The sequence below is a fragment of the Coptis chinensis genome, chromosome 4 (assembly GCF_015680905.1).
Source record: "Coptis chinensis isolate HL-2020 chromosome 4, ASM1568090v1, whole genome shotgun sequence".
In the NCBI taxonomy this organism is placed as follows: domain Eukaryota; kingdom Viridiplantae; phylum Streptophyta; class Magnoliopsida; order Ranunculales; family Ranunculaceae; genus Coptis; species Coptis chinensis.
The window spans coordinates 25,346,486-25,372,547 of record NC_141459.1 but is presented as its reverse complement, the minus strand read 5'-3'; the positions used below and the strand labels follow the sequence as shown (position 1 = coordinate 25,372,547).

Sequence of the window (26,062 nt, the reverse complement as noted above, 5' to 3'; positions counted from 1 at the left end):
CATTTATATTATATCCTTACTCCTTAATTTCCCTTTATTGTAACATCTAATTTTTAGTTGTTCTAAGCTTTAGGTTAGTTCGAATCCTTATTCAAACTCTACGAAACGAAGATCGTGAGTAAGGAATCTTGATTGCTTTTACATTAATTTAGAGAGTTCAAAACTCTAAGTAGTGTTCTCCAAGCATATATCAACTATCATCCCAACCCAAGAACTAAAAATGAACGGTGGCCATGAGCGGGGAGTTCGATCAACCTGAAGTTTTTGACATGATGCTATTGCTAAAACGGTTTTCATAGAAAAAAAAGACTGTAATCTAATGAGTAGCATTAAAAGGGTTTAGAAGGTGGGAAAGTTTTGAAGATTTTAGTCTCAATTTTGGCTTTGAGAAGAAGATAAAAAGATGGAAGCCACTATGGGTCTAACCAGGTGTTCAAATTAAAAGTTTTATGTCGGTTTTGTCCTGTTTATGTTTTAATTACTTTCTGATTACAGATTCGAAACGTGTGGCTAGGATTAGAGCACACTGAAATGCATTTAAATAGGTGCACATTGTAGATTTGGTATTCTTGAAATTAAGGACTGAAGCTGAAAAATTATGAGTGTAGTCATTAGTCGTTTATAGGAACTGAATCCTGAGAGATACATTGGTTCCTCTTGATTGGTTTAGGAGTTTACATGGTATTCATACATTGTTTTGTTCAGTTTTCCTGTGTGTGTTGTGTGCTTGAATTTCTGACCATGGAACTTTTTGACGACCCATATGATACCTCAGTCGCTGTAAAAATTTCATATTGTTGGCATCTCATATGCTAATTGGTTTTTTCTTATAGAATTCTTTGTGATTCCAATGATAAGTGAAAGCATCATCATACAACACTTAAAAATGAAGAAGGGTGGTCTCAAAATTGCTAATATGTCATCAATGGGGTTCAAACGATTTTAGCAGTCCTCAAGGTATGCTCTTTGCCACCTTTATTCTTGATTCATTTGAAATTTGACAATTTTCTTATTAGCTTTTCTTTACTGAAAGATGATTTTTTTGCCAATTTGAATCAATTTTTGTGCCCAATAGATGTTGTGTTTTTATCTTTCTTCTCCAATGAAACCAACAGATATCCAAGATGGAAGAAAGATGGAGGTCTAACCGATTGCTTACTTAAGTGGATGAACAAATGGAAAACGGTAATTTCTTTATTCACGTTAAAACCTAATTACTTTACCATGATTATTTCTTACCATGTCATTATTGAATTTAGCAATTTCACTACAAGAAAAATGGGCTTTAGCCACGGATGACCCGGAGCATTAGCCACGGACCAAAGCTATAGAATTATTAGCCACGGTCACCAGCTGTTGACATAGTTATAGTTGCCGTAGTAGGGCGTGACACTATTTTGCAACCTTTTGCGACGGTAACAGCGCGTGGGTGTTCCCACGACTTCGACCGTTGGATCAGATCTTGGCACAGTATGTTTTCACCCACGGTTATCTTTCCTCGGTATAGATCCAACATTGCTCCAAAGTTTTGGGAGCGGAGCACGAAAATTTCCCTCCCACAAAAATTAGATACCACAGAGAAGTTGGAACTAATCTCACCACCTCTAGCTTTCACCGCTTTTGTAGCAAAAAAAAAAACTTCCACCGCCTCTCTCACCATCTCTCTCATCTTCTTCCCTTACAGTTCGTCACTATTATCGGTTCTCTCGCAATCTCTCTCATCAAACACCAAAGTAAAGCTTAAAGGTATATTTTTTAAGTTTTTAGTTTATTAAAAGTTGCGTTTTTTTTTGTTTTGGATGGAAATTGAGTAATTGGTGTTCCTTTTATTGCTGTTACACACAAAGGACGTCTGACTATACACAAAATCAAACTCTTGGTCTTCATTGCCTTCAACTTTATCTTCAAACTATCGGTAATCAAAACTCCTCTTTTCCATCTCAACTTACATACGATTTTCACTTTGGAATTAAGTGTGTTGTACGTACCACCAACAAACTGATTGAAGTTGTAGTTTGATATTTGACGTAGATTAAAGTTAGTATTTTTTTTAAGTTGGGCTAAATGTCCACTGATTTCAGCAGATGTTGAGGATAGTTCTGCAACATCTTCATTTCACAGTTATAATAAATCTTATATACTTAGAAACTCTCAAAGTGTGGAATGGCTAAACGTGGGGCAATATGGAGTGGAATAAGATCAGTAGTAAATATTGCATTCTTGTTTCTTGCAGCTGCTTTTCTTGTTTCAGCTGAAAGAAGAAGTTTGAAACATTTTGAAGATTCAAAACAAATCATTGAGAAGAAGGATTATTTTCTCAACGTTGTAAATTTCTTATGGCGTTCGGATCAGACTGGTTATCAACATGTTTGGCCAGTAAGTGTTTTTTTACTAGTTTATTATATTTTTTTTGCTTGTGTTGAGTAAATGTTAAATAAAATTTGACTCTACAGGAGTTGACATTTAGTTAGAAGATTGTGGTTGGTTCGATAGTTGGATTTTGTGGGGCAGCGTTTGGGAGTGTAGGAGGAGTTGGTGGTGGTGGGATTTTTGTTCCTATGCTTACTCTTATTATTGGGTTTGATCCGAAATCTTCAACCGCGATTTCTAAATGTAAGTGATCTTATTAGTCATACCATTTGTTTGTTGCAACTGCTAAATAAGTCATAGTGTTTGTTTTTGACTTATTTAGATTTTATGATTAATTGGTAGTGGCAATAGTTAGTCGTTTCGATAGATCAGTGTTTTTTTGGAGCTGATACATAAGTTGCAAAATCTCTAGGTAGAATTCCTTCGTCGTGGTCCTGTCTTTGACGAGTTCCTATTAACTCATTGACTTTCATGGTTGCGATGGAGCACATTTACCCGACTTGACCCAGTTCTCGAGTGATTGACTATAACATTTGATTGCATTTTTTGAACTTGGGAATTAGGATATGATTCAAGTTATAACAATGAATAAACTTTTTATTTCCCCTTTGGAAAATTCATGTCGTTAATTGTTACAGTAGACCTACGTAACTTATGGATTCTGTTTGTTCAGGTATGATCATGGGTGCAGCTGGCTCAACTGTATATTACAATCTTAAGCTAAGGCATCCAACACTTGAATTGCTGATTATTGACTATAACTTGGCATTGCTCTTCCAACCAATGCTTATGCTTGGGATCAGTATAGGAGTTGCTTTTAATGTGGTTTTTGCTGATTGGATGGTCACGGTTCTCCTGATTATCCTTTTCAGAGGTAAGAAATTTCTTGATTTGCTTTTCTCCTTGCCATTTTCTGGAGTTGGAAAGCATCCTTTAGTTATTTAGTGATTCTGCAGGCACATCAACTAAGGCATTCTTTAAGGGTGTAGAGACATGGAAAAAAGAAACTATTTTAAAGAAGGTAATTGAACCTTCATTCATCTCTTTGTGGAGTTCTAATCCATTTTAAACCAATTCTTTCCTCCCACTGAATTAGTTGTTTCTTCCTTGATTTCAGGAAGCTGCTAAACGATTGGAGTCAAATGGTACGTCAGTATGCTTTCTTCAAAGTATCAGATAACATCAAGATTTCATACTGTCACTTCGTTTCTTGTACTTCAACTTGATAGTTAGCATCCCTTCCTGTTTAATAAGGTAACGAAGAAGTAGAATACAAGGCCTTACCGGTGGCCCAAGCAACGGTACTCACAAGGAGACAAATACTAATGGAGATCAAGAGGTCGTTATATGCTACTACTGTGTGACTCTGTTTAAGCGACCCCTAGGTTAACCCCGGATGCTTTTCTAGGTTCGGTGCACATCCAATATCTATATTTTCTGGGTTTGGGAGAATAGATCACCCTATCACCATCTCAAGATGTTCTCGTCGATTCGGTGCACATCCAGAAATAAAATTGTTGACCCGCCGTAAAACCAACTTGTTGTTCATAAAATAAATCAATAAATGATTGCGCGATTACGTGTTTACTTATGTTTGCTAGACTTAATGTGAGGGTCTAATTGCAGGTCTCAAGTGCTACAACAACTTTTGCCATGACGTTCTCTTCATCGATGTCAGTGGTGGAATACTACCTTCTAAAATGTTTTCCAGTTCCCTATGGTACAGAAATTCTGTTATTTGCTTTTGTCATTTTTATATTTATTATATCTGTATATCGTAGACTGACCGTAAGGCTCGTCGAGCGTCGAGGTAGCGCCGCAGGCACGTCGACGCCTCGCGGGAGGTAGGCACGGGCATACCCTAGTATTTACATAAAAGAGGAAATAGAGTTAAGGTTAGTAACGAACTTATACTTTCAGAAATTTCTAATCGGCCTTATGGCGAACTTCCTTATATTTATGGTTGCGTATATGTGTTTTGTCTTATCTGGTTAATCTCTTTACTGTCAAGTAATTGAGATATGTGTGGAGCTTATGGTTCTGTGGTTCTGTCTCCAACAGGTGTTTCTAGCCAAGAGGATTGTGCTATAAAGATTCGGAATCTTGAAAGTAAATTAGATTCTATTGTTTGTACAATAAAAGATCGTAAAGAGCTGGAGAAGCATATTCCAACGCCTTCTGAAGTTGTGGTTGAATATGACAAAGCAGCTAGTTTGTGGTCCCTGCACGAACAGTTAAAACAAATGGAAAAGGAAGTTGAAGAAGCCGCACAATTGAGTTCTAGAAGAAGTAAATGGCAATTTATGGGGCTAGAGATGATGGATCTAAAGAAGAGCTACGCCTTGTTTATGGTGTTTCGAAAGAACAGAAAGTGACAGAGCTGCTAATCTAATTCAAAAACTGAGAGCCATAAACTATGCTTTTAAGTGAACCCGGGTCAATTGAATAGCGCTTTTATCGTATCCTAGGGACACTTGATTCTTTATTGTTAAATGTCTCAATATGAACTATTCTAAGAGTGATTTCGCATCTGTGTGTGTGTGTGTGTGTGCTAGGTTGCACACTCATTTTTAGCAGCCTTACAAAACGATGAAAGGGCAAACTACCAGCTTGATGCCAAGTTTCAGGAATCATACTTAAAGAAAGTTGTATCTTTACTACAATGCCAGTTGTCTGAGGGAGCTGTCTCTGGTAAAGACGTGAATCATATAGAAGTGGAGAATGGCATTGATCAAAGGGATGGTGTTGTTGATGAGATTGAGGAGGGCGAGCTACGGATTGTCCACGGTGAGGCTTGCTTGCGGTCCTTATTTATATTTACTAATATAGTTTGTATTGGTTATGGTGCATGCTCAGTTCAACTGTAATGACACAAGTCCATGTTATTCATTTCTCAAATCGTCCTGCAAATTGTATATTGTCCAGAATTGAAAAAATAAGTTTGTAATTGGTGTTTAACTGCATTATAAGATTACTTGATGAACCAAATTTGAAAACAAGATTTTGTCTACTAGTAATTAAGTTCTGGGGTGTTGTTTGTTGATGCTTGATGCAACTTTTAGTGTTGTTTCTCCCCTTCTATTTTGTTGTAGTGTTGATTTGATTTCGTTATCATAGTGAATAGTGAGGATATTCTAGTGATACATATAATACGAGGTATAAAAGGCTTGTGAATCATGTATAGTTTACACTCAACTAATTAATGATTTGCCATAATGTTTTTACTAATTGATTTGCACTAAGCAGCGTTACAATCAAAGAATCTCACTTGGTAGCTGTTCTCATGTCTCGACTTAAACATTATTAGATCGTTATTCCCCTAATATGTATAATTTTCATGGGTGATTTGATCTTTTTTGTTCTTCATATTTTGACATGCTTTTGCTTTTCATAGTTGTTTACGGTGGGCCGGATGTGGATGTGGTAATAGGAGCACGGAATGATGGAAAGGTGACCCGAAAGTGCAGTCATTGATAAAAATACTTCTCAAGTATCAACAAATGGAAGATTTCCGTGCAATTGTCTTTGTGGGAGAGTAGTTCTTTGCTCTGGTTCTTCGAAGGTAAAAAATTTCACCGACTTGTGAAATTTCACCGGTTCTAATTTATTATTCTTGTTTCCTTGGAATCCTCCTGCTACAAGTTTTCATACCACAGATTTATTTACGTCTATTAAGCGTGGTTTTTTTAAGCTTCCGTCTTTGAATTTCATCAAAGTGTGCGAGTTTAATTGGACACAACAATAGTCGAGGAAATGCGGGCATCCCAAATGCAGGACTCATTAGCCAAATTTCGCGATGGACGCGTGAGTTTTAAAGCGATTGGATTACTTAATTTTGTAATAAAATACTACTTTTGTTCTTCCATTACTAAAGGGATTTTTCCTCTTTCGCCATTTTGGGGATTACTGGTGACTTTACTTGTAGCTACGAGTGTTGTTGAAGAAGGCACGGATATCGAGGGCAATGCAATGTTGTCATTCGTTTTGACCTTGCAAAGACTGTCTTGGCCTATATATAGTCGGGAGCCGTGCAAGGATGCGTGGTCTGATTACATATTGATGGTTGAGAGGTATTATCATGCATCCAATCGCATTACTAGCACTTACTTGTTAACTTTCCATTTATGCTCACGGTTATTCGTCTATAGTTTTGAAGTAAATGTCGGTCCGAATGCCACATTATGATGGAGTTGAGGTTGAAATCAGGCCCGCTTGTCGTATTGGTGGGTGATAAGTGATACATGGAAAGGGTTGACGTTCAAAGACCTCATTGTAGGTTGATGTTCGTTATGTTGAGAAGATGTTTGCATTGTCTTAGGCCCATATGTACCTTGTCTTTGTTATGTACATGAGTTACTCGACCGATTATCTCTCACTTTCGTGCACAGGGGCGGGGTGGAAAGGCAATTGTTATGTCCACCTCAACTTTAGTTAGTTTCTCTATTATTGTTTGTTGTACTTCGCCTCTTAAAGGCAATGAAGTTTTCTTAAAAGAAAAATGAAAAATAAAATAAAAGGAGTAATTGACCCGACCGTTCTTTTCATGTTATTTCCAGAGGAAAGTTGTGCGATGAAACCTTTCTACAAAATGCACGGAATAGTGAGTCAACTTTAAGGCAGGGAAGCAATAGTAAGAACTGACCTTAGCCATCTTAAAGGTACTTCAAGGCTAACTTTAGTGGATACAACACCGGGTTGATGTACCGAGGTGAAGTCAATCAGGAACAACTGTAAGCTTAAATTCTACTGATGGGTCTCCTCCACTTTTATTGTTCTCAACCTGCCTAGTGACGGTGTGCTTTCAATTTCGTAATAGTGAATACAAATCTTTGTTTTTCGAGAGCTTAGATTGATGACTATCGGTGAACTTTTAGCCACGGACCAAACACTATATATATATATATATATATATATATATATATATATATATATATATATATTTTTTTTTTTTTTAATTCTAAAACGTTTTAGCCACGGCCAATGTCCGTAGATAACGCAAAAAGATGTGTGTGGCAGATGTACTTTTACCATAGTTTTTATCTCTCACAAAAATAATTGCAACGGATTATGCCACGATTATTATCTATATGGCACTTGCCACGACTTATGCCACGGTCGAGAGCTGTGGTAGTTGCTACGGCTATTCCCACGGTCATTATCTATGGCACTTGCGACGGCGTTTGCCACGGTCATTCGCAGTGGCAAGTTCCTATGGCTTGAGCTACATTGCGTGGGTGGGCAATAATTACCCACGGTCATTCGCTGTAGCTAACATTTTCCCGACAGGTCAAAACCCCACGGACTTACGACAGCCGATAGCCATGGCTAAAGCCCTTTACCCACAGTTTTGGTCTGTGGCTAAAAGTCAGCTTTCTTATAGTGTTTGCTTACAATAATGTCATTATTGAATTCTCAAATACATCTCTTTAACTTAATTTTTGATTGCGTCTCCAAGTGGTTAGACAAGTAATGTGGCTGCATAAGTACTTTTGGATGGAAACGAATCACTACCTTTTTAATTTAGGGTGAACTAGTATTACCCCCCACTAGATGAGCCAATTAGGATCCCCCTAGATGGGAAATTAGGGTTTCCCCCCTAAATACACACAAAAAAAATTCGGTCAACCCACTTTGACTTTTTTTTTGTGTGTATTTAGGGGGGAGACCCTAATTTCTCATCTAGTGGGGGGTAATACTAGTTAACCCTTTAATTTATATTAAACTTTGATTAGAGTGGGTAGTATTGAACACTGAAAGTGTTTTAATTTTGTGTTCCATGTGGTTGTAAAAGTTGTGTTAAGGCCTTGACCACAAGTTTTGGAGGTGTATGAATTTTGGGTTCATGTGATTGTAAAAGTTGTGATTCCTTTTTTCATATTTCTCTTAAATTTTCATTCTTTCTTTTCAAGCATTGGATAACATGAGCCACAATATTAAAAACTATTAATGTAACAATTTAATAGAATTATTCTATACGACAATCTAATTGATCCCCCTTCCCAACCTTACAAAGCTTCATTGGTATTCTCATATATTGTACCACGTGATTTCTTTTGTTGTTGTCAAACTTTTTGTTCTATGTCACCCCCGTTTATTGAGCTCTAAAACTGATGATTAGTAGTCGAGCTTTGTTTAGAAAATTCTTTGGGTGGTAATTTCTAATGTCATTATTTGTACTTTTTCTTTATGTGTTTATATTTTGCTTTTTATGTCGTATCTTTATTGTTTTTTAGTTCTTCCAATTAACTTGCCTTTTAGTTCTTTAATGTTGTGGTATCGGTTTTGGCATTTCGTTTACCAATTTACATTCGACACATACCTTGGAATCTACTTCCTCTAAGTATCTTCTTTCCAATCACAATATGGTAATTTCTCTAATTTCATTTTCTAGGCCAGTTGATTTCTTAAACTTCAATTAGATTTAAGAAAAGCCCAAAGTCCAAATAAGAAACCTACTTTCGTTGGAAACCTTATAAGTTATAACCAAAAGAAAAGAAGAAAAAGAAAAACTCTTCATCAAAACTGATCCCAAAACCAAAATCTAAAATTTCTCTTTCCAGTCACTCAATCGATCTTCTCCTCGCCTCTCCACACTAGCACACTCTCATAAACAATAGGTTTGGTTTGGTTTGGTTTTGACATTTGGTACTCAGATAGCAATCATCAAGGTTTGCTTTTTTATTTTATTGTTTTGGATTAGTTGTGCTTAAGTCTTTTATTTTGATTGTTGGCTTGATATGAATGATTTGATCGTCACATGAAAACCTTTTGAACACACACTCTCTAGCTCAATGATTAGACTGTATACACAATCTCCATTACTGAACTCAATGATTTATAGCAAAAAAAGGATAAGATTCTTCTAATCATTTGTTAGAGTAATTTAGACATGTTGAAACAATGATGGAGTTTGTGTAGCATGTCACTGAGATGCACAAGCCTGAACTTTATTTCTTGCTATAGGTTGCCATTATCTACATTGGAGGCTGATTTTAGTATTGATTATGTGTTTGTTCTGTTTTTTCAGGGTGGGCTACAACAAATTTCTTGGTTTCAGTTTATTCCGTTTCAATCTGAATTAAACATTTTTCTGAAAAGAGGTAATAACAGAATCTTCATAGACTAATAACTGATTTGTTGTAGATAATGGTAAATGAGATTAGATTCTAGGGCATTTAGTTATTGTTACCCGAATGGGTATATGCATGGTACTGATTGAAAAATGTTTACCCTTTATGATTCTTTATATATATTAAAGTTGTTATTATAGGAAGTTAGAACTTCAAAAACAAATATGCTCTTATGGGGATGATACATAGTGAGGCTTAAATTGATTTTTTTTTTTAAAGAGTTACATTAGAATACCAAATCTGTTTCATAGAAGATATGCAATAGAATTCGCTCACTAGATACGGAGCTTTCTCATGTGTTAATTACAGGGAAACACTCAATGCCCACGTAGGATTACAACCTCAATTAGCTCAACACAGACGGGAACTACCAGGTACGATGCTACTTATAGTATTAATTCAATCCTTTGGGTTTTCCAATCTTATGTCAGAGTGCTGCTGGTTGAATTTGATTACAATTTAGAGTATTTGGCCGTTTGAGGTGGATTCTACATTTATACCATCTCTCCGACATCTGAGAACCCATTTAATTGTTTCAGCTCCATCTGTCATGGTTACTAAGAATTCTATAATTCATACATAGGCAGTAGTAACGAAGTTTTATTTAGGATGCAAGCAAAGGGTATATAAAGTTGGGGCTTTAGCTACATCTCATTGTTTCCTTGGAGCTTGTTCTTTCCTGCTATGATCATTTCTCCTCTTCGAAGGTTGCATTCAAGTGGCGGGCCAGGAACGGGGTATTGGGATAGGGCTTTGCTATAACGCAGGTAATTTTGTAGTTGCAAATAACTTTCGTTGATTTAGGCATGTTGCTTTGATGGATTGCTATTACTATATTGTACAATTACTCATTGATTAGATTATCTAAATGCAAAATTACTATGTACTTGATTCACGTGGCATGATATTACAGTAGTATTACTGTATGCGTAATTGTATCTTAACTTTCTTTTAAATTCAAAACGTCCGTAAGGATTGCTATATATTGTCATAAGGTTCATTTCAGTGTGTTATGTTGGGCAATGTTTTTATTTACGTTGCTATGATAGTCTTTAGTAAGCACTTTAGTATTTTGCATATTTGATGCATAATAGGACACTGCCATAATGGTTTGTTAGTATACAGATGGTTTTAGATGTTACGTGTACATTACCAGTTACAATTCTCAAGATCAAATTAATTTTGTTGTCTTTATAGCAGAGAAGAAAAGACTCGATTATTCGTTCATTCAAGTTTATTTAGTATTTCTTTTATTTTCCTTGCATGAGCAACTCTGGATTCCTTGCATGTAAAAGATGTAGAGTTCTATATGATTACTTTTTGTCATGTGCAGTTTTCACAGACCTAGGAATTCATTTGGGACTGATCGCAAATCAATTTTGCGCTCGAATTGCAATGCAGGGACATTGTACATCGCTTTTTTTTTTTTTTTTATGCTATTTAGTTGGTATTTTCGATTTCAATTGATGATTTCATGATAATAAACAATTCCTTATCTTTGTTTTAGATCATTAAAATTTGCTTTGTCTTTTTTCGAAGTTAACGATTTTTAAAAATTAGGTAGATGGTGGGAAACACGATCAAAGCCGATGGAGAAATTATTGCAATGACCTTAATTCTTTGCCAAAGCTCCCCATAACTTAGAGCACTATGAAGGTTTTTTATTGCTGGTAGAACAAATGAAGCATAACTACTAGGAATTGCTTCATTTCCCACAGCAATATAACGAAAATGGACATCAGGGTAGTAGCTGCGAATGTTCTTTTCAACCCAATCATTTGCTGCGGTGTAAGATTGTGCAAGTTCTTCTATATTTGCATCATTGACTCCTAATAATATTTGGATTCCTGACCCACGAAGAGCTTCAAACATGGAAGAGTGGTTCGTATAGTCTCATTCGTCCAATGTGATTAGATTGGTACAAGGACTCAACTTCAGTAGGCGAAGGCAAGTTTTTAGGATCCATTTCGTTGTCGTCAAGCATTTCGTAGCATACTCCAATATCGGAAGCACCTATAGGAGAGAACACAATATAAGTGCATCTACTGTAGTCCCTAAAAAGAATTAGTAGTCGATGAATATAGTACCTAACCAAGTATACAAAATAATTTAATAATGAAATCTCCCCAATTTAAGCAAGTTATACTTTTCTTCATAAACTTGCGTAGAAGTATATGAACATGTTAATTAGGGGCAGAGACTGCTCCCAATATGCTGGGATTGGGGGTGTGTATTAGAATAAAAATCAAGTTGGACTTGAGTTCACGCCTTCACGGTGACCTGATGGTTGTGACAAAGTTTCTCAACCATATATAGTACCATACAAGCCATAGACTTTAGTCCATTTTTTTTCACTCTCAAGTAAATGATCAAAGGCCGTTCTTCTGAATTTCTGCCCATCTCCTCACTTGCTAATTTTAGCCTAAGACTGAGAAGAACCATGCCTGATATCAACATGTATATGCATGGGGATTCAGTCTAAGCCTCAATATTGAGTTGAACAAAGTTGCCGAAAGATGAGGATCTGAAAAGAAAAGGTTATTTTTCCATTTTTCTTCTCTATGAGCTCTGGGACTGCAAGAACAAATTAGGCTAGAATGGAGAACAAAGATATATCTCCAAAAGCCATTTTGCAGATCACTGATTTTAATAGAGCAAGATGTTCTGATGTTTTTAGTAAGGATCAGAAAATGGAAGCTCAAATTTATAAACCTAGCCAGCTATGCATTCTTTTAGATACTTGGTCACCTCTTATCTCACCATGGGCTAAAGTAAATATTGATGCTAGATTTGACAGGTTTGGTAATAAAACTGCAACAGGAGCAATATGTCGTACAACTGATGGAATTATATTAGGAGCAACCTTTGAAACTTGGTCCTTTTGTTGTTTTTGAAGGCTTAAAGTGATACCATATAGATTATCGTAAAAAAAAATAATTAATAAATAATTAAAAAATAATGATGGCATGTATTATGCAATGTACTTAATCATAAGATCATCCATGATTAATGTAGCATCAGAATCCAATCCCTTGATCCTCAGAATATGGTTCCGGATGCTCTGTTAAGGCCAGAAGGCATCACCACTAGGCTTTTTCACAAGGATCTAACTAGCCTAGATGTCTGCAACAAGTTACGTCTGGTATAAGTGCCTCAAAATTCAAAGCAACATGATTTAGTACATGAAGTGTGAAAAAAGACTGAATAAAGAGACAAAGGTGTCATGTTGGCTGCACAAAACCCAAGCAAAAAAAAAACGGAATCTGCATTTAATTATGGGAATTAAGCTAGACTCTCAAGTCTCAACCAATATCACATAACTATTACATTAATGGGCATATGCCACAAGCCATCATTTCGGTGGTTACCGCTTACTTACAAAACACTTCTAAATCAAGTAATGGCTCGGTTTCTACAATACCCATATGAAGTTGCGCAAAGATGGTCTTTGTCGAACCATAAGGTTATAAGTTAAACCCCGGACAAACTTTTAGATTTTATAATGTCCGGTACAAGGAACTTCTTCAATTATCTTTAATGTAATCATTCATACAAATCTCTTCTTGCTCTTGCTCGACGACCGCGTGACATTTTGTCACTATCTACAACAAAGAACTTGCCGCATTTAAAGAAATTCAGTGGCTCTAACTTTACTTACTGTATATGTAAATGATATTAGTCTTTTCTTAGGCGTTCTTTTGTGCCTTCTGTCTCTGCACCTCTGTCTCAATAGCTTTGTACACGATTTTTTTTTTAGCTTTACTGTTTAATCTATAATAAACATAGACGAACCTGTAATATACATCAACTATTGTACAACTATACATCAACTATTCACTAAGATTTCCACATGCTTTCACGTGCAAAGGAGTGAACAACACTCACCCCACTCTATATTTGACTCTCACGGTTTATATATCTGTATTTCGTTGCATTGAATTAAAATCTTAAAATGCATTTATCTATGACCCGAATGATTTCAAATGCTATTTTTCATTACTTGAAACTAATTATACACACTGATGTTGAAAATCATGTGAAATGATCGGTTTTGACTGTTGGTCAGTGGTCATGGTTTATACTAGCATTTGTAAACCCTTTGTTGTCTCCATTAAAATCTTAATCGCTCTCACTCTCCGATATTCAATTTATCAGCTAATCTATTGAAAAGCTAAGGATTCATTTACATTGGCTTACGAGGAGGAAGGTCAGTCAATAGTCAGCCAATGGTAGGTAATGCAACTAATGGCAGGTAACGGTAGGTAATGTTGTATTGTAGTTGTTAATAGTTTGATAAAAATAAAAATAGTTAATCGTGAACTATCAATGTAGCAGGTCCGGCCGCAGGCGGACTAATTGGTTAGTCAAAGACCATTAATACTGAGTAGTTGAGAATGCTCCCAATGACTCAAGTCAGCCTCCCTTTTTTCTCTGAGAGGCCGACACATCAGATTTTTCATAAAAAAAAGAATTCTACGTCTTTTTTGCCAATTTCAATTGTTCGTAGCCCAAAATAGTTAAAAACCTCTTTATATCCTTTTTTTTCTCAATTCTACAAAACACTTCCAACTCTCGAAAAAAAAAAATCATCTCTTCAAACTCTCTATTTTATTCTTCTCTTCTTCCAAAATTAAACGAGGTCAAAAAGAATAATAGAGTGATGTCAAAATTATAGAAGATGCTGTTCTTGAGAAAAAATTGTTGAAGATGATGAACAATTCTATACCACTTTCAATTATCTTGATTTCCTTTTGCAGGCAATCACAGAAAACGGCCCTGTGAGAATATGATGACCCTTTGTTTATTTTTCGATAACTTCATGAAATATTAAGTACACTTTTTTTCCTATCTTTATTTCCTTTTGCAGGCAATCACAGAAAGCAGGTTCGTTTTGATCAAGCATCGCGACCCAATAGCCCCGCGGAGAATCGATGACCCTTTGTTTATTTTTCGATAATTTCGTGAAATATTACGCATTTTTTTTTTTTCGTAACTTCATTTCGTGATACTTGACTATTATTATTTTTAATTAATAGAGTCAGATAAGATGGTGTGGTTCTATATGCAGCCCATTATTATTATTGTTTCTCTCCTCTACACTTCCTCAAAAACCATCACAAACTCTTCTTCTTCTTATTCTCTAATTTCCATTCCAAACGTTTTCTACTCTTGGTTAGTTTCTAATCTTTTATTTGTTCTTTAGTTTTATTCATTTTATTAGTAGTTTTGATAATTTTAATGTTTGACTTTTGAACTTTGTAAAATGGACTAGATTGAAGATATAAAAATGCCCGAGAAGATTACATGGTGAGAATCTCTTGAACAACATAATGGACACTTTACTTGAACAACATAATGCCCTTAAGCCAAAGAACATATCTTTTTTTTAGGAAGATAAATCAACTTGAGTTTCGATCGGATAAATAGGCTCTTTGGACGTCAGAAGCCAGTTCACAATGTGTTGGGTGGTGGAAAGTGTAAGATTATTGACTACTTATAATTTATAATAATTTCTTTTTGTTATGTGTTTAAATTTGGTTTCTTTGAACTTGTAGCTGCTGATGTTTTATTATGGAGGAATAAAAAGATATCTGCAAGTGTTTTGACTGGTGCTACTGCTATATGGGTGATATTTGAATGGCTTAATTACCATCTCTTGACTATGGTTTTCTTTGCATTGCTTATTGGTATGCTTGCTCAATTTGCCTGGTCAAATGCATCAAGGTTAGTAAACAGGCAAGTAAATGTATGATTACATTTCCCATTATTGGAATGAAATAATTATGAAAGTCCAGTGGTTATATAGATATACTTTTTTGTTGAAATAGACCCCATCAAAAGTGCCTCGCGTTCGTTTGCTAGAGGAGTTATTTGCCAATATAGGTGTCTCAATTGGTGCTGAGGTTAATCGCTTCTTGGGTTATCTACAGAACGTGGCATGTGGCGGAAACTTAAAGCAATTTCTCATGGTATGTTTTGATATTGAGTTTATGGTGGCATGTATAATTGAGTTCAATGTGTGTGATAGGAAACCACTTTAATTTTGTAGAAAAATCGTGAAGCATAAAAACTGATTACTTTGATTTTAAATTTTAGTGATGGAGTTATACATGATTCATTAAGACAGTAAAAAATATATATATAGTCAACTGATTGATTTTCCGTCGTTTTGGTAGCAAAATAAGATATCTGATGCAGGACACATGAATGGTTCTGACCCTGGAAGCACTTCATATGTGAGACACCTTCAATCCTATGGACCTGGTATGGTTCCTAATACCTCCCACCAAAACATGGAACCCATCTGTGTTGATTCCGAAGAATCAAGGTATGTAGGTCATATCTCCATCAGTGATCGCTCCTTTTTATGATTCAGTTTCTTTCTATTTTATATTTGTTGTTTATTTTGTGGGTGCACCTAGAAACTAAGGTCGAGATTTAGAATTTACATTTATTTAATACTTGATAGATGAATCTAATTAAAGGTGCATCTGCATGGATTCGGAAGTAACTATGGCGGCTTCTAATCCCACCGATGTGTAGACCTTCTTTCCACAGTGATAGGCACTAGAATTAGCTCCTATTGATGAAGAGGAGAAGTTGATCCAGGTCACCCTGTGTTTCAACTTTGAACCTATTCCAGGACTCCACATTATGATCATTATCCTTTTAGAATGCTTTACAGAACCACCAACACCTCTCTAATCTACAATTGTGTTTTTAAAATAGATTTAATTCACATATGTTAACCATTTTGAGATCAACCCATGTCCTCAGTTTGGACGATACTGGGTTTATGATAGCCTTTGATTCACAGGTTCAATCCCAGCTTTAAACAAGAATACAGAAATTTCATCACTTTTACATCATCAAGTAGAGCATGTAAGAGTGGCGGGCTGCTTCATTGAAAAAATATTAAGCATGCCTCTGCCGACTTAAGATCTCCAGTGAGCTAAAATTGCACCCGACTAGAGAAGGTCTGACCAAATTGCCAACCAGATGGAACTATGTTAGGGAAGAATCGAAGTCTCTCCAAGAGTAGTAATGACCTTGAAGGAGAGTGATTGATCATTGAGATAGGAATTTGATCGCCAATTAGCTCCCCAATTCCTTGACATTGTCACCATCCAGTTTTTGAACCTTTGATTGACACGACTGAATTGATCCACTTCCTCCCACATTGCTTACCAATACAAGTTCAAAGTAGTCTCTCCCATTAATTGTGAACCTTACACCTCCATGTTTCTTGCATGGCACCCCTGTGATCACCGCGCAAAATTGTGAGTTACATGGTAGGCTTAATACAAGAGAAGAAGAAACAGTGTAGGAAAGATGAAAGTAACCAACCTTTTGAGCAAAGATGCACGATTCGCCTCTGTAAATACCAATCTTTTCCCATGCAGGTTGAGCCATATCGAAATGCTGAAGTGGTGGATTGCACCATCCACCGTTATTGCTTGCTTGGGCAAAATTTGGAGGACGGAAGTTGGTGGCGATGATGATTCTGGAGACTTTCCTCTCAAACACCACCTTGAATCCGTGTTATAGTCACATATGATCCTATAGCATTTGCCCACAAGAAGCCCCATCGTTGAACAGAGCAAGACTTAATGTCTTTGTCCCGGGTCCCATATCCAAGAGAATATAGATTACCATACCCACAAGCTCCCTTGTAAACAACCGAGAATTGAGCTCCATGTCTTTTCGACTTTAAATAAGGAAAGGAAAAAAACTTAACCGTATATATAAAGAGTGAAAATTTTCCTTACCCATTGTTCCCGAGGCATCACCGCCACCATAAAAGGTAGCATGGGCTTTTGTCCATCCGTAGCGAGAAAAGGCATCAACAATGGATATCAAGCCATACATTACTATCAATGCCAGAACGATCTTCATTGCCATTTCTCTGACTCAAATGTAATGGTAGACGATAGAAGATGGCTTATGTTAAGTTTGTAACACTTTCTTCCTCTATAAATAGGAAATTCACATTTGATAGTTGATACATTAACTCACATGTGACAACTGCAACTAGAGAAAGTTATATTTGTTTTTGTTTTTGTTTTTAATTAATAATAAATGTATTCTTCAACCATCTCTATTACCTCTGCAGCTTTGAAGATTTCTAGAGCTAATTCAATTATTCCCACGTTCTCCTCTCCTTACACCCCACACCCACATGCTTGCCCAAACAGAAGAGTCATTGCACAAGGCTCAATCCCCTATCATCATAAAAAAGAACTCAAGAGAGTCGCTAAAACCTGTTATTCCTTTGTTCAATAGTCAAAATCCATCTACATCGCCTAGACAAGGGCCTTTAAGTAGCTATGCACCCTCCTTACAAATTCCTCACCATGGTGCTTTCACAAGTGCTCCAGGCAGCTCAATGTCAAGTCCTTCTAGGATTCCTATGAGAGGCTTCAGCCCTGAGCAAATAGCAAGCTCTACCTTCTGGGTCGAAAAACCTTATCCAGATGTTGCTCTACTTGGGTTATGGTCACTATTCCATCACGGTTCGAGGTCAAAATTCTGGACATAATTCAATGGGAGGTGATATGTCGGGGGATAGCTATTTTGGTAGGAATGTCGGGTAGTCTTTGAATGTTCTCCTATACCCAGCCCTATAATGACAAGTCCAGGCCCAAACTCTAGAATTGAGTGAGTGGTGCTATAACTCCCTCTGCATCCAGTGAGCGGTGGAGCAACTACTGAGAATCATTGGCAAAGTCGGGCTTGATGACGGAAAACAACAAAGCTACCGTTTGCCACTTCCTCCAAATTCTTCTCTTTATTCTCCTTCAAATTCAACAAAATGACCTCACCTTGAGTTCCACGAAGTCTGGAAGAGCGAAAATCCAACAAGTCCCGGTTTCATTTGGAAGAAGGGAAGGTGCTAGGAAAAGGCACATTTGGACATGTTTACGTTGGTTTTAATAGGTATGTATATTAAGGGTCTGAGTTCCTACAATCGGTCGTGCAATTTAGATAGTAATGGCGAGATTGCTCACAAGCAATGTAGAAAAGCATTTGAGAGTTTGAGATTGCTCATGAGCTTACTTCATCTGTCTTATCTATATTTATATCTAAGTCTCATTTTCCTGTTCCCTATTTCAGAACACCTTTGTCAACCATTTATTGGTTAAGTTATATGAAAAACCACATCCATCTATTTTTTAAATAATAGGATGACCCTCAAAGCCGTATATTCATTTATAATTTAATATGTTGAGTACTCTTTATATGTTAGTTTCTGCTTCACTGTTTGTATACTTTTCTTTTGTAAGCATACACCATGTTGCTATCAGATGAAAATTATGCTACTTAATATGGATTGATCTTGGTGATAGAATATGTTTGCTTAAATCATTTGATCTGAATCACATTGCATATTTGCATGTTATCTGTTTTTGACCCATATGATACATATTAATCGTCTTGCACATGCTCCATTTTGACAATTGCCCACCATGAGTCATCACTTTCATGTTCCACACGATTTTTTTTGTGTGCCTAACTGATAAGATATATCTAAATGGCACTTCTTTCTAACTATCTGCGTATATGGTTTTTATTCAATATATGTATTCCAATTTTTTTATTAGTACGTGACTGCCCCATAGTTTTTTATTTCACATTTTCATTCATTTATTTATTTTTTCCATTATCATTTATTATTTTGTTTAGATCAGATTTGTATTTAGAGTGATTTTGTTGTACTTTCAGATTGCAATATCACTATCAGGCTATCTACAATTAATCCAGGAGTGTGTGTTCTGCGACTCCCATTTTTCAGGTGTGTTAAGATTAATCTTCACTAGGGTGTCCGCTATATACCATTCTTTTGTGGGTCTTTGTATATCTCTTAAGTGTTGACTCACAATGTAATAAGACATCTCTTTGGTGGATGCATTACTTTTGACATCATTTCAATTTACCAATCTTAAATGCAGTGCAGCCAAAAAGTTATCCCCTTCTTTACCTTTTATAGTCCGTAGCCTATTTAACTTTTTCCTTTGTTTATGGCCATTCACTTTTACATTTATGTTTAGCGATGCTGCTGTTTAGACTAAATTGTTGTCTAAGTTAATGTATATAGTATTATGTCGTGCTTAATTTCCCTACACAAGGTTGTAATTTTTTTTTTTGAAAAATGGTAGCCAATGGGAACATTTTTAACGTCTATGTTTACATAAAAAATGGCAGTCGTTAAATTGTGCTTCAGTAAGTGATTGCTGTATAACTCTATGTTTCTGTAGCACCGTTTCGTGTGTCCTCACCATGCGTCTATCTTTGTGATTGCTGCTTTTTTTAACCTTATCTCGGGTTTTGCATATCAAACTTCACAAGTAGCATGTCCCGTGTATCCATTGTTGTATTTTCATCCTATTTTTGGACTGATCTATTATGTGATATTGACTCCGATAATGATTTTTGTTCTGGTTGATGCAGGGGAAAGACGAAGTTTTAGCCAATGGGGCATTGAAGCATGGAAAAAAGACATCAAAGAGCCGTAAGAGGAAAATGCTTGAGGAAGGAGAATTCATAAAAGTGGAGAAGGAAGCATTAGATGTGAAGGATTTGTCCCCATACAGATGAAGCCACAAGAGATTTGGAAATTAAACCATCTGTTAAGCACTTTACTGGCAAGTAGAGACTTTTTGGAAGCCCAAGAGAAAACAAAAGAACTCTGGGTTCTTTAAAATTCCTTAGTGGTGTTATTAACAATGTTGCTTATCCTGTTCTCTGTGCTGATTATATGAAATGTCTTTTTCCAATTCTCAAAAGTGGTATGCCTCGAACACTCTCAATCACGGATCGACATTGGTATTATCTTTTTTTTAAGAAAAGTGATTTGTAATGGCCATGTTAGAAATTCATTAAAGCTCATTCTGCTAATTAGATATTTACTCAAATGGATTTTAGGCTTTTGAGTCTTTAGTATGTAGCAAGTCCGGCCATAGGTCGGGCCAAATGGCTAGTAACAATTAACAAATAAGTAGCGGAAGACATGTAACTCACCTAAGAGCTGCTATATCCCATTTCTAATGTGACAGATAGAAATTTATTTGACAATTTCGTTCACCAATGCACTGCCAAACACCCATTTCTATACCAGCAATTGTCAAATTCTCGACCAAAATACTCAGAAATTTAGCAGCCACTTGCACGGGTCAAGTTTTGATGTCCACATGTTGGACGTGTCAAGTTTTGTCGTCCAGATTTTTTTATTTTTTGTAATTAAAAAATTAAAACAGCTCGATTTTGGATGTGGGGCCCAAGAAATTGGAACAGGACAAGTTGTGCTGTCCATAACTTTTTCAAAAAAAATTTAATAAAAAATTAAAATAACAAATTAAAACGGTTGAATTTGTTTGGGCCCAACGGATATATTTAGATCCGTTGGACTTGTAGCCTATATATATGCATTGTTGCCTCATTCAATTTTCACCAATTCACTCATCTTTCTCTCATTTTTTTCTTTCATTATTCAACAAAATGTTTCACAAAATATGGAGCGCTATCCTCGTCTGAGCCGTAGTTTGCATTTCAGCCCGGCTAAAGATGAATTATTCTGTCGAGCATATATGCATGCAATTGTTGTTGTTGTATTATCAAATTATGGACCTAGACAAGTTCTTTGGGCTAGAACTTGTGAAATATTCAGACACAACGACAATCGTGGAGATAGAATGGCGTAAAGTCTTATTGAACCGATTTTCGATGATTTGTAAGAATTGTAATAAATATCTGAAATTAGAGCATGCACTTAAGATTGTTGGTGCTTTCAGTAGCGATGAAGAGAGAAAAATTGCGGCGAAACGTATGTTTCTAGAAACTAAAGGAGTAGAATTTGTTCATGAACGTTGTTTGGAAATTCTTGGAGATGTAGTTGAGTGGTATTAGTAGATGTTTTAGCGTTGCAATTTATTTAAGTTTTATTTTGTAATATGTTTTTATCGTTTAAGTGTATGTTTTTGTATAATAGATGATGATATTTGAGAGACAATCATCAACATATGTTCCATCATCATATGTATAATAATATAATGGCATATAGAAATATAATAACGTATAATAATTTGATGTATAGAAATATAATGACGTATAATAATACAATGACGTATAAAAATATAATAACGTAATAATACAATGATGTATAAAAATATAATAACGTAATAATATAATGACGTATAATGCATAAATAAAATTGGACATAGCCTCCTTTGTTTAATCGACATAATTCATATACATAAACATGTTAAAATCCTCAAAAACAACAACAACAACAACAACAACAACAACAAACCAATATAATTATTACAAAATATCTACGTGTCATTAACACTATGGAGCACTGCCTTGATTGCTATGGTAATTCCCTTTTCGTCCTCGCCCTCTCCTTCTCTTAGGAGCATTGCCTTGCTACATGATCTCGGTAGCTACTCTCTTAAACATCAACGTAATGTATGTAATTTAATTAAAATCTAAAATTTGAGTTATAAAATAAATATTTGAAAATGTAATACATATAATTAATAAAATTACCAAGGCTTCCACTTGGTTTGTTAAATCTGCTATCGTCTGGTCACATTTATGAAGTTGTTGCTCAGCGTGTGCTCTTTCAGCTTGTTCATGGTTTAAATACCCATAATACTGTTGAGTTTGGTCAATTAAACTAACTCGAAGCCCTAGTTGAGTAAAATTTCATTTGCAAAGCGACCATGCAATGTTTCCTGCATTGTGTCAATATTTTATCTAAGTTAAATCTATATAGTGCGTTCAAATTAACATAATGAAATATAAATATACCTCATTAATTAAGCTGTTGGAAGTCAGGTACAAGCCCAGGCAATAAGATGTTGTCGTCCGGACGCTCAAAAGAGATGGTGGTCTCCATTCCCTGGGAACTAACAACGCGGTATGACCATGTGTCATATGGATCACTAGATAGGGGTGCATGATAACCATGATATACTCTAGATGTTCTGGTGGAACTTGCAGGTTTTGGGAATTTGACGTCTCGTCTAAAACTCTGACTAGTTGCCACATCCATGTTTGCACCTCTATAAAGTGGACCCATAGATAGGCTTCCCCTAGAAACTTTCCGCCAATAAGTTTCATATTCAAGAATGGAGTTCACATCAGCATAATCAGTAAAATTGGACCATGCATTCGCAACGTGATACCGCTCAATCAAAGAGGTGGGGACATTCATAGCACGCATGTCTGTGGGTGGGGGAGCAGGAACATATCTAAATTCAACGGTTTGCATGGTCACCCTATCTCAAAGGAACCAAACACACATATAAAAGGCTTTTAGTATGAACCTTCTTAATGACATGATCGAACTATGCTGAAAGATATGTGTATGCTCATATCGAGAATCTTGCCACGGACTCCAAACAATAGATCTCACACTTCTAGTTTCTAATTGGCTCCTAACAGCTTGGAGATCATTATTGACCTCTTCTTTGACTCTAGTGTGACCCTCAGGAGCCCATCCCTATGGGCGAGGCCATAAGTCCTTATCCCAATCACTTCTCAGTATTGGGTTTAAACAAGCAAAATACTCGTACCACCAGTATTGAAATTATCAAATGAAAATATTTTTTAACTTAAATTATATAATATTTAACTAACAAGATAAAATCTTATATCTTAAAACTTAAATCCTCTTACCTGTAGTATCCACGTAATCTCGTTGCATTGCTTTTCCATTTCATTTGTTTGGACAAACAAATCAAGCCCAGTATATTGATGTGTCATGAAAGCACCACCTCAGTCAAAATCATCCAAGTTATCAAGGTCTACCAAAGACACTAACCAACCAGCCCGAATCCCAAATTTTCCAGTCGTGAAACCCACTTGGCTGAAAAAATATAACAGAAAAGCCCTGACAAACTCATTCTCCGCCTCAAAGTTTGGCTCTAAGTATAGGACGTCAATTTGATGTTCCAGACAATAATCCACATCTAATCGGAACATATATATTTATCTGAAGGCCGAGTTCAAAATGTATCTACCACCAATATTCTCTGGTACAAGTTCACCATCAAAATCAAACAACGAAGGTAGTAGAGTCCTCAACCTTCCCATATCCTCTTCAATACTTGCATCCAACAAAATGGGTTTCTTCTCGCCCACACTTAAACCCGACAACATTGAAAAGTCAAGTGGCGTGATACTAAGCTCAACACATGGAAGGTGAAAAGTGTGTGTGGTATGCCACCATCGCTCCGCCAATGCAAATATGATTGGACAATCAGTCTGAATGTTTGAACACGATATCAGAGGACCAAAAGGCATTTGCAATATTCGTTTGCTAACGTGCACCATATTGTCTTGTCTTTCCTCTAGGTGTCTCCAAAAGTCTTTATGTTTGACATTGCGTACTATTCAGTTTCTACATGTTAAGGTATTTAATCAAACAGTTAGTATACGATATATTCTAAACACGATTTTAAATAAAAATCAATCGAACAACGTTCATAAATTCATACTTACTCTTTCATTACTATATAAACACGAGACATGGTTATTCCGATCGTTAGCCAATGCATGACGGATGATCAACAATACTCATTCTCGGTGGAAATTGGAAATCATTTTCCGGTATAAATTCATCATCGTTTTCTCGAGGATTTGAACTCCCCGACTCACGCAAAAGACTCCTCTTGCGTCCAGCTCAACGATAGTGATCCATTGCAAAAAACATAATGAAATTTGGTAAAAAAATGATCTTTGATTAGGTGATTAAAGTGAGGGGGCTTGAGTTTATCTCGCCTGTTCGTATGAGAAATGATTACTGGAAGCTTGAATGTGCACGTTTTTAAAAAAAATTGTTTCAACTGGGACGGGACAACTTTGTCGTTTAAAACAAATTTAAATTGGAACGTGACAACTATTCCCGTTTGAAATAGAACCCCCAAATTTTGTTCAAATGCGTTGGTACTTGACACGTTTCTAGCAATTTGGATCGACGAAAAAAGTTGATGTGTCACAAAAAAAATTAGCAGCGCGTTGATGATGCTCTAACATTAATGCACATTGCTTTCAAGGTTGAACACCATAACCTTTCATAGAAAACACTGTTTGATACGAGCCTCTCATATGGGATGTAATCCGGCATATCTACTCTTTTCTCCGACACCTTTGAGTTCTTTCTTATATTTTCTTTCGAGTTACTTAAAACTAAAAAATCAAAAAAAAAAAAAGAAAGATTCTTATTTCTCTACAATCTTGCCCTCTCTCCTTCTAAACACTAACTACTTCAACGAACGACAAAAAAAAATAATAATAATAACAATAATAATAATGTCATAATATTAGCTAGAACTCCAGAATTGGTATTTAGATAATGGGACTCTAATTGGTGACACTGAGCAGGTAGCGGCAGCTTTACGCATTATTCAGGAAGCAGTTCTATCACTCGGCCTAGTTCTTAATGTGACTAAGACAGAGTTCTTTTGGCCATCGGTGGATCCTTGGTGTTATGATATGTTTTAGGTCTATTTCCACTAGATATATCTCGTCCCCACTTGGGAGTCAGTCTGTTTGGACGGGTGGTTAGTATAGATGCATCATTCATTATAGGCCTTATTCGTAAGCGAGTTGAGAAAACTTTAAAAGTGATGAGTTTATTAGCTAGCTCCGCTTAAAGACCTGTACTATGAACTAACACTTTTGCGAGCATGTGTGGGTTCATCAAAACTGGTGTTTGCTCTTCGTATATGTCCACCGACATACTTTAGCGCGACAATACAGCTCAACTTTTTTTATCACAAACTCCGCTCAACTCTCCAAAGCATTAATTATTGTGTATGACGGCCCAGTTTTGGGGATCTCTAATGGCGTTTGTCTACTCTTCCTGTGCGACATGGCATTTATTATGCATCTGCTCTCATCAATTTTGCTTTTGTAGCATCTCGATGTGAGTCCAATCCATGGAGCTTCAGAATCACATTCTTTGAACCCACAATGGTACTCATATGGGTGATGATTATGATAGTGCATTTACTGAACTACAACTTTATCTTCCCGATGTTGATCCCAACACTCTATCCTTAAACGTTTCTGCCCCCTTTAAACCATAACATGTGTTGGCGGAAGCATACTTTGGTAAGATTATTAGAAGTTTTGAGAGAGAATTTGAGTTGTCAGCTCGTTAGAAAGCTGTTGTTAATTGCTTGAGGTCCGAGCATGTGTTCCTTATGGTTATTCCTATGGAAGGTATTAGACAACATATGTCCCCGATTGAATATCATGACATCCTCCGTTACCAGCTCATGATTCATTTGTATACAGATGGTGACCGTTGTCCTGTATGCAAAAGGAGCTGCCTTAATGCATTTGGAGACCATGCAGCTCAGTGCAGGCCAGTATTTTCCTAAGTTCAAATACAGGCATGACCACATGCAAGGCGTTTTGTATGACGTGGTTTGACAGGTTTATAGGTGATGAAGGAAGCTCTAGTGAACTTCCTTACAAACCCTAGCGATGGTATGTACTATGTAGATCAACGCTCCAACTCACAGATGTGCTGATTTATAACTGGTTCGAGG

The 26,062-nt window shown here is 36.3% G+C and overlaps 1 long non-coding RNA gene and 3 pseudogenes across 3 annotated transcripts; 3 read left to right on the top strand and 1 right to left on the bottom strand.

Moving 5' to 3' along the window:
- The first annotated feature begins 1,472 nt into the window (after positions 1 to 1,472).
- On the top strand, positions 1,473 to 4,689 carry LOC147502900 (sulfite exporter TauE/SafE family protein 3-like; annotated as a pseudogene). The gene is made up of 10 exons (XR_015220926.1): positions 1,473 to 1,746; positions 2,234 to 2,376; positions 2,454 to 2,613; positions 3,044 to 3,244; positions 3,327 to 3,391; positions 3,488 to 3,515; positions 3,625 to 3,709; positions 3,997 to 4,043; positions 4,152 to 4,265; positions 4,432 to 4,689. The product of XR_015220926.1 is annotated as a sulfite exporter TauE/SafE family protein 3-like (transcript).
- Positions 4,690 to 6,412: 1,723 nt separating this feature from the next.
- On the top strand, positions 6,413 to 10,895 carry LOC147502899 (uncharacterized). The gene is made up of 5 exons (XR_015220073.1): positions 6,413 to 6,440; positions 9,398 to 9,470; positions 9,810 to 9,874; positions 10,109 to 10,267; positions 10,834 to 10,895. It is a non-coding gene; the product is annotated as an uncharacterized LOC147502899 (long non-coding RNA).
- A 1,202-nt stretch (positions 10,896 to 12,097) lies between these two features.
- Positions 12,098 to 17,933, top strand: LOC147502897 (uncharacterized; annotated as a pseudogene). The gene is made up of 9 exons (XR_015220925.1): positions 12,098 to 12,297; positions 12,516 to 12,642; positions 14,258 to 14,278; positions 14,368 to 14,384; positions 14,800 to 14,977; positions 15,056 to 15,240; positions 15,329 to 15,469; positions 15,680 to 15,828; positions 17,614 to 17,933. The product of XR_015220925.1 is annotated as an uncharacterized LOC147502897 (transcript).
- On the bottom strand, positions 16,453 to 17,604 carry LOC147502898 (expansin-A11-like; annotated as a pseudogene).
- Positions 17,934 to 26,062: the final 8,129 nt, after the last annotated feature.